This window comes from Rattus norvegicus, chromosome 1, assembly GCF_021556685.1.
Source record: "Rattus norvegicus strain SHRSP/BbbUtx chromosome 1, alternate assembly SHRSP_T2T, whole genome shotgun sequence".
Lineage (NCBI taxonomy): Eukaryota > Metazoa > Chordata > Mammalia > Rodentia > Muridae > Rattus > Rattus norvegicus.
This window is the reverse complement of record NC_141534.1, coordinates 197,912,700-197,927,889: the sequence shown is the minus strand read 5'-3', so window position 1 is coordinate 197,927,889 and position 15,190 is coordinate 197,912,700. Positions and strand designations below refer to the sequence as shown.

At 40.3% G+C, this 15,190-nt stretch overlaps 1 protein-coding gene across 13 annotated transcripts in view; it reads left to right on the top strand.

The window, feature by feature from the left end:
- Ate1 (arginyltransferase 1) overlaps positions 1-15,190 on the top strand; it is a 119,590-nt gene that overhangs the window by 92,796 nt on the left and 11,604 nt on the right.

Below are 15,190 nucleotides of genomic sequence, written 5' to 3'. Positions count from 1 at the left end.
GGGACAGTCTGAAATTGTCTGTTAGTCTTTGATGAACTCACTGGTGCTGAGATGACAGGCAAGGTGGTGGTGTCACCAGCACAGTGTTATGTATGCATCTCCTGGAGGAATTCAGGTAAGGAGTTACAATAGTAGACTTGATTTTCCTGATGCAATTGTAACACAAGTGTGCCCTTTTTTTTCCTGGGTCAACTTAGAGAAATAAGTCAAGTAGTGCTGTTCATGTATCCATTCTGCGCCCCCAGAAAGGAGCTGCTGTAAAGTACCATCTGTCAGGACAAGCATAGTCTTCACATTATGTTTTATAAATGTGTGAGCATCCCTGGCTTTGGGGACTTATGTGGAGTTCTGGACCCAAGTTCCTGCATGTTGAGGGATGGTAAGTAGGATTCCTGAGATCTTAAACTAGAGACCAGATCTCCCGCATTTACATGTATGACAAAAGGTAAAATTTTACTGTCTTTATTATTATTATACTGTATTGTGTTATTATTAAAATGTCAATACTCAGACATATTAAGGTAAACTTTAGTTGCGAATGACGTACTTTTGAAGGTTGTTTCAGAGCCAGCGTTGGCAGAGAACTGTAGACTGGATCATGGCATGGATGTTTGTTAGCTCACTTTCACTAAGTCAGCTTGCTTGTGCAGTGTGATTTGGGTAAGTTAGAGGTGAGTCCAGAGACACGAGCAAAGTACCCGGGAAGGTGTGACACAGGAAAGTGCAAAGTGATGCAGCGTGTTTGTTGATGTTCATCCATGTGACCGGCACTGAAGACAAAACAGTGAAGGGACATTGACAGAAAAGACGGAGTCGGGTGTGCTGGACGCTCTGCTGAAGAAACCCCAGCAACCCAGAAGCCCAGAATGCTTGTTAGAGGAGAACAGTAAGGCAGGGTTATCACAGACAGTTGAGCAAGGTGGTGGGGTTATTATATGCAGATTAAAGAGGAGGTTGGGGTTTATAGTATACATGACTCAGGACTTGACTGATTCAGGGCTGCCTCTGCTCCCTACATTTATGAAATCAGAGTACATTAAGTTATCTGAAAAGCGATGACACATGAAAAAATATGGAATACAGGTGGGAAGATTAGCCTTAGATAAGAACAGACCACCTTCTTGGCATGAGAGGAAGGGAGAGTGCTGTGAGGGTGAAGGCCTGGAACTACTTCCTCTGTATCTTTCTCTTCATTACAGTGGTGCTGGGAAAGGAGGAGACAGCAGGATATGTGGAGATGTGTAAATAAGTGGAGATATGTGTATATATGAGATATGTGTAGATGTGTATAGATAGGAGATATGTGGAAATGTGTAGATGTGTGTAGGTATGAGATATGTGTAGATGTGTAGATGTGTGTAGATAGGAGATATGTGTTAATGTATAGATGTGTGTAGATAGGAGATATGTGTTAATGTATAGATGTGTGTAGATAGGAGATATGTGGAGATGTGTACATGCGTGTAGATAGGAGATATGTGGAGATAGGAGATCTGTGTAGATGTGTGTAGATAGGAGATATGTGTAGACTGGGCAGATGTGTTGAGGTAGCTACTGAAAAGCATGGCATACTGCTGACCGTCAGGCCTTGCCGTGACTGGTGTTTGTGGGACTCTGGATGTAGTGCTTCCTGTACAAGTTGTCTGCCGTGGCTGTGTGGCTGCAGAGCTGAAATTTGCTGATACAGAGAAAAGTGGGATTCACAGATAACTGGAGTGAGGAGGACTAGTATCTGAGTCCCGTTTGGAAGAAACTGAAGATGGGGTGAGTAGAACAAAATGATGAAAAGTAGAGTGAAGAAGTGGAAGCCTCTCTGAGGATCATGTCTTTGGCTGACTGAACAGGCTAACAGCAGCAAATGCTGTTCAAACAACTGCTTGCTTTTCTGTTTCAGAGATATGACAGATTTGGTGTTGGGATTGGGAATGTAATATAGAATTAATGTGAAAGATATCAAAGATAATGAAGTCATCACACTGGTGAAAGCTTCTGGGTACCACTTAACTGTAAGAGTGATAAATAACCTAAATGAAGCTCCCTTTCCTTTTCCAAATAGCTATGATGTTACCAAGTCCCAGTGAGGATAAGGGCAGTGTACAGTCCTTCCCTTTTACTAATGTATTAATAGAAAGACACCAATCCAGACTTTTAGAAGAGAATTTGAATTGATGTTGGTCACTGGGCCATTTATCTTAATGTTTTTAAAAGTTCTGTCTCTTTCTAGCCATGTATATTTGCATATGTTGCTGGAGAACTAGCAAGGAACGAGTTCTCCACCCGCGTGACGTGTTCTTCTAGAACACAGCTCCTTAAACTTTAGGATGCCAACTCTATGAGAGGTCACATAACTGAATGTGGAGGTTTTGAAAATTCTGGCAAAAATGGGGTTTCCTAATGTACCAAAATTAATTTGAAATCCGACAAATAGAGGTGTTTTGGCAATGCCCACCCATGTGTGTTGCATGACTTCATCACAGCCCTGGCTCTGAACATGGTGTGCTGGGCTTTGACGTGAGACTGTTGTAGGTCATGAACTGCAAAGCATTCTGTTATCAAATTCTGTTGTAGCTGGGTGGTGGTAGCAGATACCTTACTCCCAGCATTCTGTGAGACAGAGATGGATCTCTGGTTCGAGGCCAACCTTGTCTACAGAATAAATTCAAGGACAGCCAAGGCTACACAGAGAAACCATGTCTCAAAAATCAAAAACAAGGGGCTGGGGATTTAGCTCAGTGGTAGAGCGCTTACCTAGGAAGCGCAAGGGCCTGGGTTCGGTCCCCAGCTCCGGAAAAAAAAAAAAGAAAAAAAAGGAAAAAACAAAAAACAAACAAACAAAAAAAAACAACAACGAACTAAGTATTTCATTAAGGAAAAAAAAAGACTTCATATTTTTAATCATTCATCAGCATATATTAAATTAATATATTGGATTATATTGTGTTAGAATGTTTTATTTTAAAAATTACTGTTTGAATTGCTGTTTTGAATTTTATAAACACATTAAATGAATTTTGGATTATAAATGAGGCATAATTTTGAACATTTTTTTGAAGTGGCCCTAAACATATTATTTATATAAGCTGCTTGTTAAACATTGATACTTATAAAATCGAAGTGTCCATCAGCTATGGAAAATGCTTGAAGATGTTTCATCAAATATTTAGCCAAGAATGAATTCTTTATGTGAAAATAAGCAAGCATATCTCATTAGTATAAATTTTTTCTTTTGCTTTTAATAAATGAGAAGATTATATGTTTAGCAAAGACTGGCTTTATACTAAATTTATGATTTATTATTTAAAATGTCTGCCTTGTGTACCTCCTTTATATACCCTTATATCTGGGACTGTATGAGCATTCTCAGATGAGACAGAGTTGTATGCCCAGGGTAGTATGACTCTTGGTTAGGAAACTGCCACCCACTTCCTTCAACCAACGAAGGAAGAAAACATTTGGCATAATCCATTACTGTTACTGTCTGCTTCGCAGACACTAAGTCAGTGGCTGTCTGTGTAGCCTAGGACTCAAAGTGGGTGTTTGAGATAGGAAACAGTGTACCACAGACTTGTAGCTTGTTAGCCTTAGGCCAGGAAGGCATGGCTGTGACTGTATTTATTTCTTATTCAGGGCACTCTACTGCTCTTCTGGTTCTTTTCTGCTGTATTTGAAAGTTTGAGCTGCCTCTTTGAGGCTCTTCCTCCTCATCCTGCTCTGTAACTCCTTGCCTATCCCAATCCATACATGTGGGAAGATTTAAAATTGAAACCAGTTTCATGAAGTGAATTTACTCTCATTAGACATAATGCACTCTGTCTTCTTTGCTGATCCACTAACTTGATTTCACAGGTCACTAAAAATCACAACCTATAGAAAGACTTCAGTTTTTAAAGTCTAAGTGTGCATTTTCAAGTTGGTGTGAGTATAAGTATTAACTCTCACCTTGTGTTTTAAGAATTGACTTTAATTTATAGGAAAATGGATTCAAAGATTTTCCTAGTTTTAAAAATTAGTGTTCACTCCATGAAGATAACAATCTATTAAAAAAATTTGTTCTTTGTCAAATCTGAATGCAGATTATTTTATTGTCAATGTATAAGGCTTTCAAACTTTAGCAATAATTTAAATAAAAAAGACTTTTGAATAACCTTTGATTGCATTTACAAGATGATAATTCAATTTTTAACATTTAAAATTTTTATAAATGTATTCCATTACCCACTTAATTCAATTGTCTGACAAAGTATTCTTATAAACTTAATTAGATTTGTGGGCACAATGAACTAAATATTTACCTAGTTTGAAACACAGTATAAATCAATTAGTTAATTAGGCATTTCCTGTTGAAGTAATATATTATTGTGTACATGAAAAATCTTCAGGCAACCACTGTACAACTACTGAAACTAATAACTGAATTAAACATGATTGTAGGTCATAAAATTAATATCAGAAGTCAGTTGTATTTTACATATTAGCAGCAAACAAAATGGATTATAGAAGAATCCACTTAAAAGAATATTCATTATTTAGAATTACATGTATCCAAAGACACTCAAGGCCACTGCATTGAGAACTACAAAGCACTGTTCAGAGAACTAAACCATGTTCTGAGTCTTGAAGACTCAGTGTTATTAACATGACAAATGAAGTCTTGAGTAGGACCTATTGTTCTGATGGTCCAATTCTAATAGTACTAATATATATTAGTCTTGCATTCCTTGACACCATTATTAGTATCATGTGTTTATTCTCATCAACATTCTCATAAATGTTTAAAGGATACATAAGACCACTTACAGTGGCTCCATTTCCCAGAGGAGGTGCTTATATTGTTCATGAGTAAGTGCTCCCCAGTCTATTTATTTATAGGTCAGGCCAGGGAAGCCTGCATCTGTAAAGTCCATAGATTATGTCTTGACCAGTATTTATGTTTCTTTAACTCTTAAGAGTAACTTCATTCACAACTAACTTTAAAGAGCTTTGAACCTGATGGGATCCTACATTGAGTCATACTCATAAAAGTACTCAGATTTTAGCCATATTCTAATTCTGTTTGAATTTCAGGTTCCTCTCATTGAGTTTTCTGCTTGTTAATAACTTCCAGACCCACTCTGTTTACATGCACATTGTTTATTCCCAATACCTAACCATTGCTGAGTCGCTCATGGAGTCACGTTAGTTTAGTGCTTCATCTAGAAACCTGAAGAGCAGTTCTTCAGTTCTACACTCATTAGATTTGTAACTTTCCACAGGTCACTGGCTCTCAGGCTATTTGATTATCAGTGAAATGAGAAACTCAAACTACATGAAGTTAAGGTCCCCCTATGCTTAGTGACCTCTGATAGTTAAGAACTTGATGAGGATTGAGCTCTCTTAAAACTGGGACATATAAAACAGACACAAATGGGTGGTTCGGAGCTCCTCGGGTGAACATGGGCCTGATTATAACATTTTCCACATTTACTCACACTCCAGCGCACTGAACCCTTTACTTGGTCTCTTTTCCTCTTTGTTGTGAGCAAATTAAAGTTGAGTTTTAGGTGAAGCCATGTTTTTCTTAGTATTTTCCAAACACTTGATCATGAGAACCTATAAGAAATCACAATAGTGAATAGTGATAATAGTGATAGCAGTTAGTTTGATTCATTCTTACTGGTCCAAGGAAAGTGTGTGTGTGTGTGTGTGTGTGTGTGTGTGTGTGTGTGTGTGTGTGCGCGCGCGCGCACACACATGTTTACGTATGTGTCTTATTTAACCCTTTAAAACACTGACTTCATTGATCTTCTCCTAAATCCATATTCAGGAGCCAGAAGCTGTTCAGAAACATGGTTGGAATAAGGTATGAGTATAAAAAGTATTCCTGTTACTTCCCGGAACCTGTATAAATCACTAACTAGAAATTCATAATTTTGTCTAGTGAGAATCTTTTGCCAAATACTGTCTACAGTATGCTTACTTATATTTAGGTTTGTAACTGAAAGTTATTGTAACACCAATGAATATGCTGTGACCATATATGATTGACTGCTGTGTAATCTGTATGGTAATGTTCAAATGTTTGAAATAATGGGTCCATTCATCAAAAGCTCATACTGTGACAGTAGTCAAGAAAAGACAAAGTAAAGGGTCTCTCTATTTAATAATAAAATCATACTTTTCTGAGATTTCTTTTTTATAATTATGAGTTGGCTTCATTTTCCTTTAGTTTTGTTAAAGGATCTGGTTTCTATTTTTTAAACAAGCTTTAAGTTTTATTGCATATATATGTGTATAGATAGATAGATAGATAGATAGATAGATAGATAGATAGATAGATAGATAGATAGATATTGTGTGCATGCGTGCCTGTGTGTATGTGTGTATTGGTCTTGGGTTTGAACTTGGGTCTGTTGGGCTTGGTGCAAGTCCTTTTACCTACCTGTTAAGTTTTACAAGCAAAGAATCTGGTTTTTAAAGGGTCCACTATCAATCTTAGTTAAAGATCTTAATATTTTATATATAAACTAAGGGCTAATTGTATAGTTTTGTTGGTTAAGTATGTTTAAATGTAATGTTCTCAGTTAAATATCTAACTGAGAACTGTCTATAATTAAACAGTGGTGTTCTGTGTATTTTCTCTGTGTTTAGCTGTTTTTAAGACAGCTTTGCTTTGTTTGGTTTGTAATGTAGTTATTTTTGTTTGCCAAGTATCTGGATTCTCCATTTGTGTGCCTTTTGAGAAAGGTGTGACTTTGTAAGCTTGAAGATAAACAGACTCTAGAAATATGTCTGTTTGTATTATGATTTCAAAGATACACTTGGGAAGTGTGTTTGTGTTGTGTGTGCTCTAAAGGTTGTCATCAAGTGTTTTTCTCAGTCCCTAAGCCTGGAGTTCACCAATTCAGTGAGACTGGCTGGTAAACAAGCCTGAAGTGCTCTCCTGCCACACACCCCAAGCACTGAAATGACAGGCACACTCTCTCTACTTTCTCTTTTATGTGGGCACTGGGATCTGAACTCAGGTCGTGAGGTGTGCATCACAGGCATTTTACCAACTGAACCGTCTCCCAGCTCTCATTCAAAGTACATTTTGTGTATCAATTAATGGATTCCAGTTTAGGGACTTTATGATTCCTGAGTGCATCTGATTCTTGTGCCCTGTCTTGGGCTCTTTTCCCTGTCTTCATTTTGTCCAATTCTGATGTCTTAATTTTGGGTTTATTTTTTTATTTAATAATAAAAAAATTCACTCCAGTGAACAACATTATTTGAATGTGTTGGGGAAATTTAAAGTATATTTGTTCGTTTTGGTTCACTTCATTCATTCAGTGGTGTAAGCATTGGATTAGAAACTCTTGAGTTGTAGCTTCGGAGTTCCATCTCTGTTTTCTTAGTGAAGCTTAAGTTGTGTGCTTGCTGTGCTGTGATGCAGTGTGAGATAGTGTGTGCCCTGCTGTGCTGTGAGGCAGTGTGAGGCAGTGTGTGCCCTGCTGTGCTATGATGCAGTGTGAGGCAGTGCGTGCCCTGCTGTGATGTGAGGCCTGTGTACCAGCTGTGCTGTGATGCAGTGTGAGGCAGTATGTGCCCTGCTGTGCTGTGATGCAGTGTGAGGCAGTATGTGCCCTGCTGTGCTGTGAGGCAGTGTGAGGCAGTGTGTACCCTGCTGTGCTGTGATGCAGTGTGAGGCAGTGTGTTCCCCCTGCTGTGCTATGATGCAGTGTGAGGCAGTGTGTACCCTGCTGTGCTGTGATGCAGTGTGAGGCAGTGTGTGCCCTGCTGTGCTGTGATGCAGTGTGAGGCAGTGTGTGCCCTGCTGTGCTGTGATGCAGTGTGAGACAGTGTGTGCCCTGCTGTGCTGTGATGCAGTGTGAGGCAGTGTGTGCCCTGCTATGCTGTGATGCAGTGTGAGGCAGTGTGTGCCCTGCTGTGCTGTGATGCAGTGTGAGGCAGTGTGTTCCCCCTGCTGTGCTATGATGCAGTGTGAGGCAGTGTGTGCCCTGCTATGCTGTGATGCAGTGTGAGGCAGTGTGTGCCCTGCTGTGCTGTGATGCAGTGTGAGGCAGTGTGTGCCCTGCTGTGCTGTGATGCAGTGTGAGGCAGTGTGTGCCCCCCTGCTGTGCTGTGATGCAGTGTGAGGCAGTGTGTGTCCTGCTGTGCTGTGAGGCAGTGTGTGCCCTGCTGTGCTATGATGCAGTGAGAGGCAGTGCATGCCCTGCTGTGATGTGAGGCACTGTGTGCCAGCTGTGCTGTGATGCAGTGTGAGGCATTATGTGCCCTGCTGTGATGTGATGCAGTGTGAGGCAGTGTGTTCCCCCTGCTGTGCTATGATGCAGTGTGCGGCAGTATGTGCCCTGCTGTGCTTTGATGCAGTGTGAGGCAGTGTGTGCCCTGCTGTGATGTGATCCAGTGTGAGGCAGTGTGTGCCCTGCTGTGCTGTGAGGCAGTGTGAGGCAGTGTGTGCCCTGCTGTGCTGTGATGCAGTGTGAGGCAGTGTGCACCCTGCTGTGCTGTGATGCAGTGTGAGACAGTGTGCACCCTGCTGTGCTGTGATGCAGTGTGAGGCAGTGTGTTCCCCCTGCTGTGTTATGATGCAGTGTGAGGCAGTGTGTGCCCTGCTGTGCTGTGATGCAGTGTGAGGCAGTGTGTGCCCTGCTGTGCTGTGATGCAGTGTGAGGCAGTGTGTGCCCTGCTGTGCTGTGATGCAGTGTGAGGCAGTGTGTGCCCTGCTGTGCTGTGATGCAATGTGAGGCAGTGTGTGCCCTGCTGTGCTGTGATGCAGTGTGAGGCAGTGTGTGCCCTGCTGTGCTGTGATGCAGTGTGAGGCAGTGTGTGCCCTGCTGTGATGTGATCCAGTGTGAGGCCGTGTGTGCCCTGCTGTGATGTGATGCAGTGTGAGACAGTGTGTGCCCTGCTGTGCTGTGATGCAGTGTGAGGCAGTGTGTGCCCTGCTGTGCTGTGATGCAGTGTGAGGCAGTGTGTGCCCTGCTGTGCTGTGATGCAGTGTGAGGCAGTGTATGTAATGAAAGCTGTAATGCACGTGCCAGCTCCTGAGCTTCCTCAGTGATACTTTCCTCATCTCCTATGTACCAGCCTCACATTCCACAGTAAAGTGTTGCTTACATGGGTGCTTTGATTTACAGTTTAATGTCATCTAATTCTCCAAACCCAAATTAAACCAAACAATTTTTTTTAGGTATTGCTTCTGACCTGTACAAACTTGGAGGTTAGGGAGTGTTAGAATGGTGAAGACATTAGATAACTGTTGTGTGGGCTAACTATAGGTGTGTTTATTAGTTGAACAAGTTTGTTTACCATTTAAAATGTGTCTTAATTAAGAGCTTAAACTGTAGTTCCAGCATCTCCTTCTTGAAAAACCCCATTGTTGTAAATCCTTTGATTAAAAACAAAGGTTCTTTTGCAGCACACTTCATTTTTTTTAAATTAGAGTTTTCCAGCTTGTTTTCTTAACGCACTCAGACTGCACTCAGGAAGGCAGGCAGAAAGAACCCTTTAGTTCATTTGTACTTTTGGAATGTGCCAGTGGTGCTAGAGTTTGCTTTTGGACATAGCTGGCTCTAAACTACAAGCTACAGACATTTCTTTTATATAACTACACACTTTCAAAGTATGTCTGAAAACAAATAGTGCTTTTGAGAAACTGTTTTTCAAGGAGGAGGCGCCACAGGGAGAGCCACCCACCGCTTTGTAGCTTTGCTGTTCTGCTGTTACTCTCAGTGCTTCCTTTTGCTTTTCAAAGTCCACTGAAGAAAAATGTTTTTCTATTTTAAAGAGTTTAACAGAAGCATCTGTGTGAAACTGAGCAGCTCTGCTGTCTGGAAGGGCCTTTTGCTTCTGCAGACTCCTGTTGCTCTTTTAGATAAGGGAAGAGTTCTGAAAGATTAAACTGAAAAACTGGAATTTAGAAAGTCTTGTCTCTGGAGGACTTGTGAGCCCTGTGGAAGCTAAACTTTGTAAGACGGAGCTGCGTTTACTGCTCGAGTGATCTACCTTGACTGATGTGGCTGCTGCTTCACTGTGTAAGACATGAAGCTTACAAGGCCTGTTGCCCCTCAATCTTCAGCTTCAAAGTTGGTGTTGAAAAGTACAAAGTGTAAAGTAAAAATTAAAGCCAAGAGTACCAGGTCATTGTGATGATGCCAGTCAGGAGCTAGCAAGTGAATTTCAGCATAAAATCAAGTATTTGCTGAAAGCACATAACAGCTCTGAAGTGCATGGACCGCACCCTTGCACTGCCACTCACAGGAGAGAGTGGCTGGCAAAGTTGAAATTAAAACTCCAAACATCAAACCTGCACAGCTAAAGAAGTTTCTGAGAGAACATTTCTTCTCTCACCAGGAGCTCACAGCAGAGCTTATTCTCTGGAGAGTACTTTGTCTGTCCCTTTTGTGAATAGAAGTTGCTCTGTGGAGGCAGATTGCAAGTCCCAACCTAGTATCCAGATGTAACAGAATCATAGCTCTTAGTTACGTGTGTTGAGTATGAAATGATTGCCAGACATTTTAGAGAATTTGATACAGTCTATATATATTAATGGGGATATCAGGGTTCTCTCTTGAGTTCTTCTTGTTAGTAAAAGAATTTAAGAATAGACTCAAAAGGAAGCTCAAGGACAATTTTATTGGAGTTTAAAAGAAAAAAAGTGCAGGGCAGCAAGCTGTTAATCTCGGCAGCCTTGTAGGAAGGACATGTAGCAAAGAGAAGAAAGGCATGCTCTCAACCAACATGGGGGACACAAGGTGGGCATGCAGCCACATGGCAGGAAAGGTGTTTTAGAGAGAGGATGGCTCCCAGAGTGTTAGGGAAAGCATGCTTAGAACAGAGGTAGAAAGAAGGGGGAAATGCTGTCCTCTGAGTAATTTGGAAAAGTGGGCAGTCTTTTGAAGCTACCTGGCTATAGCTCTGTAAGCTTCTGTGCTAGGGGCAAGGATTCTGAGTGTCTCATTAAAGGGGTAATTATTCTTCCCATCTCTTTAGCATGGCCCTAAACAAGACATATTTATTACAGCACCTCCACTCAGATCTGAGAAATCATTTCTGAAGAGCAGGTGACGAGATTATAAGAGCCAGAGGTGGTTGGTGACTACAAGGAAGCAGTGTTTTATACATACAGCAGGCCAGTTCCACATACGGATGTACAATAGCCACTGTGACAGGACAGCAAGCACAAGACTTGCATAAACTCAAGCCAAACAAAGTACCATCAAGAGAGAGAGGGTGCAGTCACTTGAGAGCCATCCATTCCTAGCTGAGGTGCTGCTGTTGGCAATGGATAGCTAATGGGAGAGGGAGAGCATGCACTCTTCAACAGTGTCTGATAGGTCTACTGTGCTCTAATAGAGGCCACGCATGTAAGAATATATAGCTGCACAGATTGGACTTGATGTTTTGAATCTTGTTATTAAAGCTTAGTGTGTACGGAAGGGGTGAATATGATTAAAGCATATTATATGAAAATCGTGTGAACTTATTTAAAAATTTAGTAAGAAATTGAATAGAGAAAATAAAAAAATTAAGAGTAAAGTTGTGGTGATAACAAATCTTGATCATATGCGCTGCTGCTGTGGGTGCCCTGTGACTGCCCTTACTCTGCAGGCATTCACTCTTAAACTGGTTCTTAGGAGACCCTCTGTGTCCATCTCCGTCTTTCCTGTTCTCTCATTTACTGTTAATCTACTGGCTTTTATTTCTACAGAGTCACTTTATTGAATTATGTATGAAATGGAATGGAATTTTGTTACCTTCTATTACAGGTTAATGAATGAAAACATTACTGTATTAGAATAGAAAGTGACCATATTTTGTGTGCTCTCAGTTGTACCCTTTAAAATTTTATCATCATCATCATATGTGTCTGGGTGTTTTGTCTGTATGTGAGTCTGTGAACCACTTGCTCTCACTTGTACACCTAAGGTGTGGTGTGCCTCTCACTGAAATCATACTGAGAACAGAAATGGAAAATGATTATTGATTGCCATAGTATGCTGTGCCAGAAATATAGATAGCAAGTTTATGACTTTTCACAATGTCAGCGTTTATTGAATAACAATGAATTCTCAAGCTATCATACTTTGACTAGCTTCAATTTACTAAGTAGTCCTAATTTTCCTTGATTGCTGGCTTTTTGCAATTATGGTTCTTTTATCTGAATCTCAGTTACTAATATTATCTCTCAGATTATACATTCATTACACTTAAAACAGTGTGTGTTCATGTTAAGGAATGATTATGTTCGAGGTTAAAGAGGCCACAGAAGCAAAAGAGCCTTAGAGATAGGCAGGGAACAGATAGAGATACAAAGAGAGTTGGTGTAGGTGGTTCATGAAGACATCGAGGAGCTATGGGGGTGCTGGCAATAGGACCAGGTGGAGGGATAGCAGACTGAGGTGGATTGTAGTTGCAGTAGGCTGTGTCAAATGGTGGGAGAGTGTTGAGTTGAAGCCTCAGAATGGCCATGCATTATCTGCCACGAGTCCTTTGACTGCACCACACAGTCAGGTGACTGTTCAATGGAACCATTGACACCACCGTATTAGGAGACCCCCCCCTTTAAATAATGATGTTTATTTTGGCTTCAAATCTCAAATTAAATTCTTGCTATTCCTTGTCTTAAAAACTACTGTTGGACTGTTTTTGTTTCTCATTATTGGAACAGTTGATCACAGTGTTCACAGTTACCTGTTAGTCTATCCTGAATCCCTTTATTGCTTTACAGAGGATGTCTGCATCTCATGATATTAAGGTAGCATTGGCAGTTATGAAGTAGCAATGAAATCATTTAATGGTAGGGAGTCACCACAACCCAAGGAACTGTACTAAAGGGCCACAACATTCGAAAGGTTGAAAACCACTGGTAAAAGCCAAGTGGTGACAATATACCTCATGTACTGCTTTTTTTTTTTTTAAAGTTTTTATATATTTGTTACTCTGGTTCCCATCACAGTCTCCTTTGCATATGTTTAGAGTGCCCTGAGGTATCTTAGTGTCCTTTGGTCTGGCTTGATCTTGTGTAGGTTTGTGTAGACAACCATAGCTCTGTGAGTTTGTGCGTGCAACAGCCATTTTATCTCACCCACCCCACTCCACCCCATCCTCTGGCTTTTACTGTCTTTCTGCCCCTTCTTTCACAGTGATCTGAGCTGTGATGACATCGGTTTGGTGGTGATAAAGATGACCGTAACATTTCATTAAGGATACAGTCCAGTTACTTTGTAGAATATTCCTTAATTTGTCTTCATTATGTTTCTTTGTAACTAGAGTCAAGTTACATAGCTTGGGTAAGAGTATTAGAAATGATGAACTTATATCAGGTGGCATGTAGTATCACTCATGTGACCGCTGGTGACCTGACACATGTGTTGCAAGTCTGCATTAAAGTCAAAGTTACTGTATTGTGTAGGTCAAGTAATTAATATTTTGTGCAAAGATACCTTCAGATGAGGTAAGTATCCTGTCCCATCAAACCTACATCTACTAGTTTTTAATCCCTTAAGAAAATGCTTAGGTTCAGAATACTTGAGTAGACACTTGGGGCTCCTTTTTCATTATCGTCCCATAGTTTTACAGAACCTTATTTTTTTAATTTAAAATTTGTATTTAGGACTAGGGAGATGGTTCCATTGGTATAGCACTTACATTGCAAATTTAAGACCCGAGTTCAATCCCCAGAGCTCATGTGGAAACCCAATGTGTTAGAACTTGCTTATAATACAAGCCATGGAGAGGTGACAGACAGACAGATCCCTGGAAGCTCTCTGGTCAGCTAGTCTAGCCTTCTTGGCAAAGTTCCAGGCCAGTGAGAGACCCTGTCCCAACAAAAAGTAAGTGTTCTTTTAGACACCAAGTTGTTCTCTTACCTCACACTCACATAATTAAGTGCCCAATCTGAACCTGCATAGTCTGTTAAACCTAGTTGGCTTCCATTCAGAAATCATAAGATTGTTTGGAAACTAAAAGAGCCCAGAAAAGCGTTTTTTTGTTTTGTTTTGTTTTGTTTTGTTTTTTGTTGTTGTTGTTTGTTTTGTTTTGTTTTGTTTTTAAAGAATGGAGTTAACACTGTGTTTTGGCATTCAACTAGAAATAATACTTATTGGACCAACCAGTATTTAGGAGTTATAAAAAAGCCTTCATATTTATGACTACTTTTCAAAAAGTGCACTCACACAATTCAGTGGTGGACAAGAATGATGGTGTTGTCACCAAGTGACCCTTGGTCAGTTGAATATGCAAATGCAGAAGATGAAATTGGTCCCCAGCTTTTCACTGTAAAAATTAAAAGTGAATTGAACCTAAATTAAGAGAGATAAAATTTAAAACTCTTAGGGAAAAAATAAACACAAAGTAAATCGTCATGGCCATGGACGAGGCTCTGGTTTCTCAAATATGGCTTGAAAAGCACAAAAAGGCAAAGAACAAAGTAAAGTAAACCAGACCTCCTTACCACCAAACTGTTAGATACTTCCAGATACTCCTGAGAAAGGAAGGTTAGCTGGGCCTGGTGGCACATGCCCTTAATTCCAGCATTTAGGAAGCAGAGACAGGTGGATCTGTGTGAGCTTGAAGCCCCAGCCTCAAGTTCCAGGCAAGACCCTGTCTCAAGAGAGAGAGAGAAAAGAAAATCTGAACATATTCAAACCAATAAAAAAAAAGGCCAAATTTTAAGATGAGCAATTGATTCAAGTAGATATTTCTGAAGAAAATACACCATTAATGAAAAGATGCTCAACATCAGCCATCAGAGAAGTGCAAATCAGAATCACCACAAGATGCTGTACACTGCTGCTGGGAATCCAAAAGGATGCCAGTGCTTTGGACAGCAGTGTGGCTGGTCAATGTGCTGACTGCTAACAGATGGAAACTATACTTCTCAGCTGATGGAAATGTGCTAAAACTGATTAAATATTTGTCAGTACTCTAAATGCACTGGAAACCATTCGTTTATATAGTTGGTGAATTTTTTGATATTTGAGTTACATTTCATAAAGCTGTATTCAGTGATAATTTACAAAAAGGGCTAAGTTTAGGTTTGTTCTAGTTTTCATTTTTATCAAAAGGTACTTGTAATGATGTTGCTAAGAGTATTTCTCACATTGTTTTCTAACCTATATATGTGTGCTGTGGTGTGTGCACTTTTCACACATAGCTATGATAAAGATGTTTTACTCATCTTTTATTTATGTCCTTTATCTGTCTT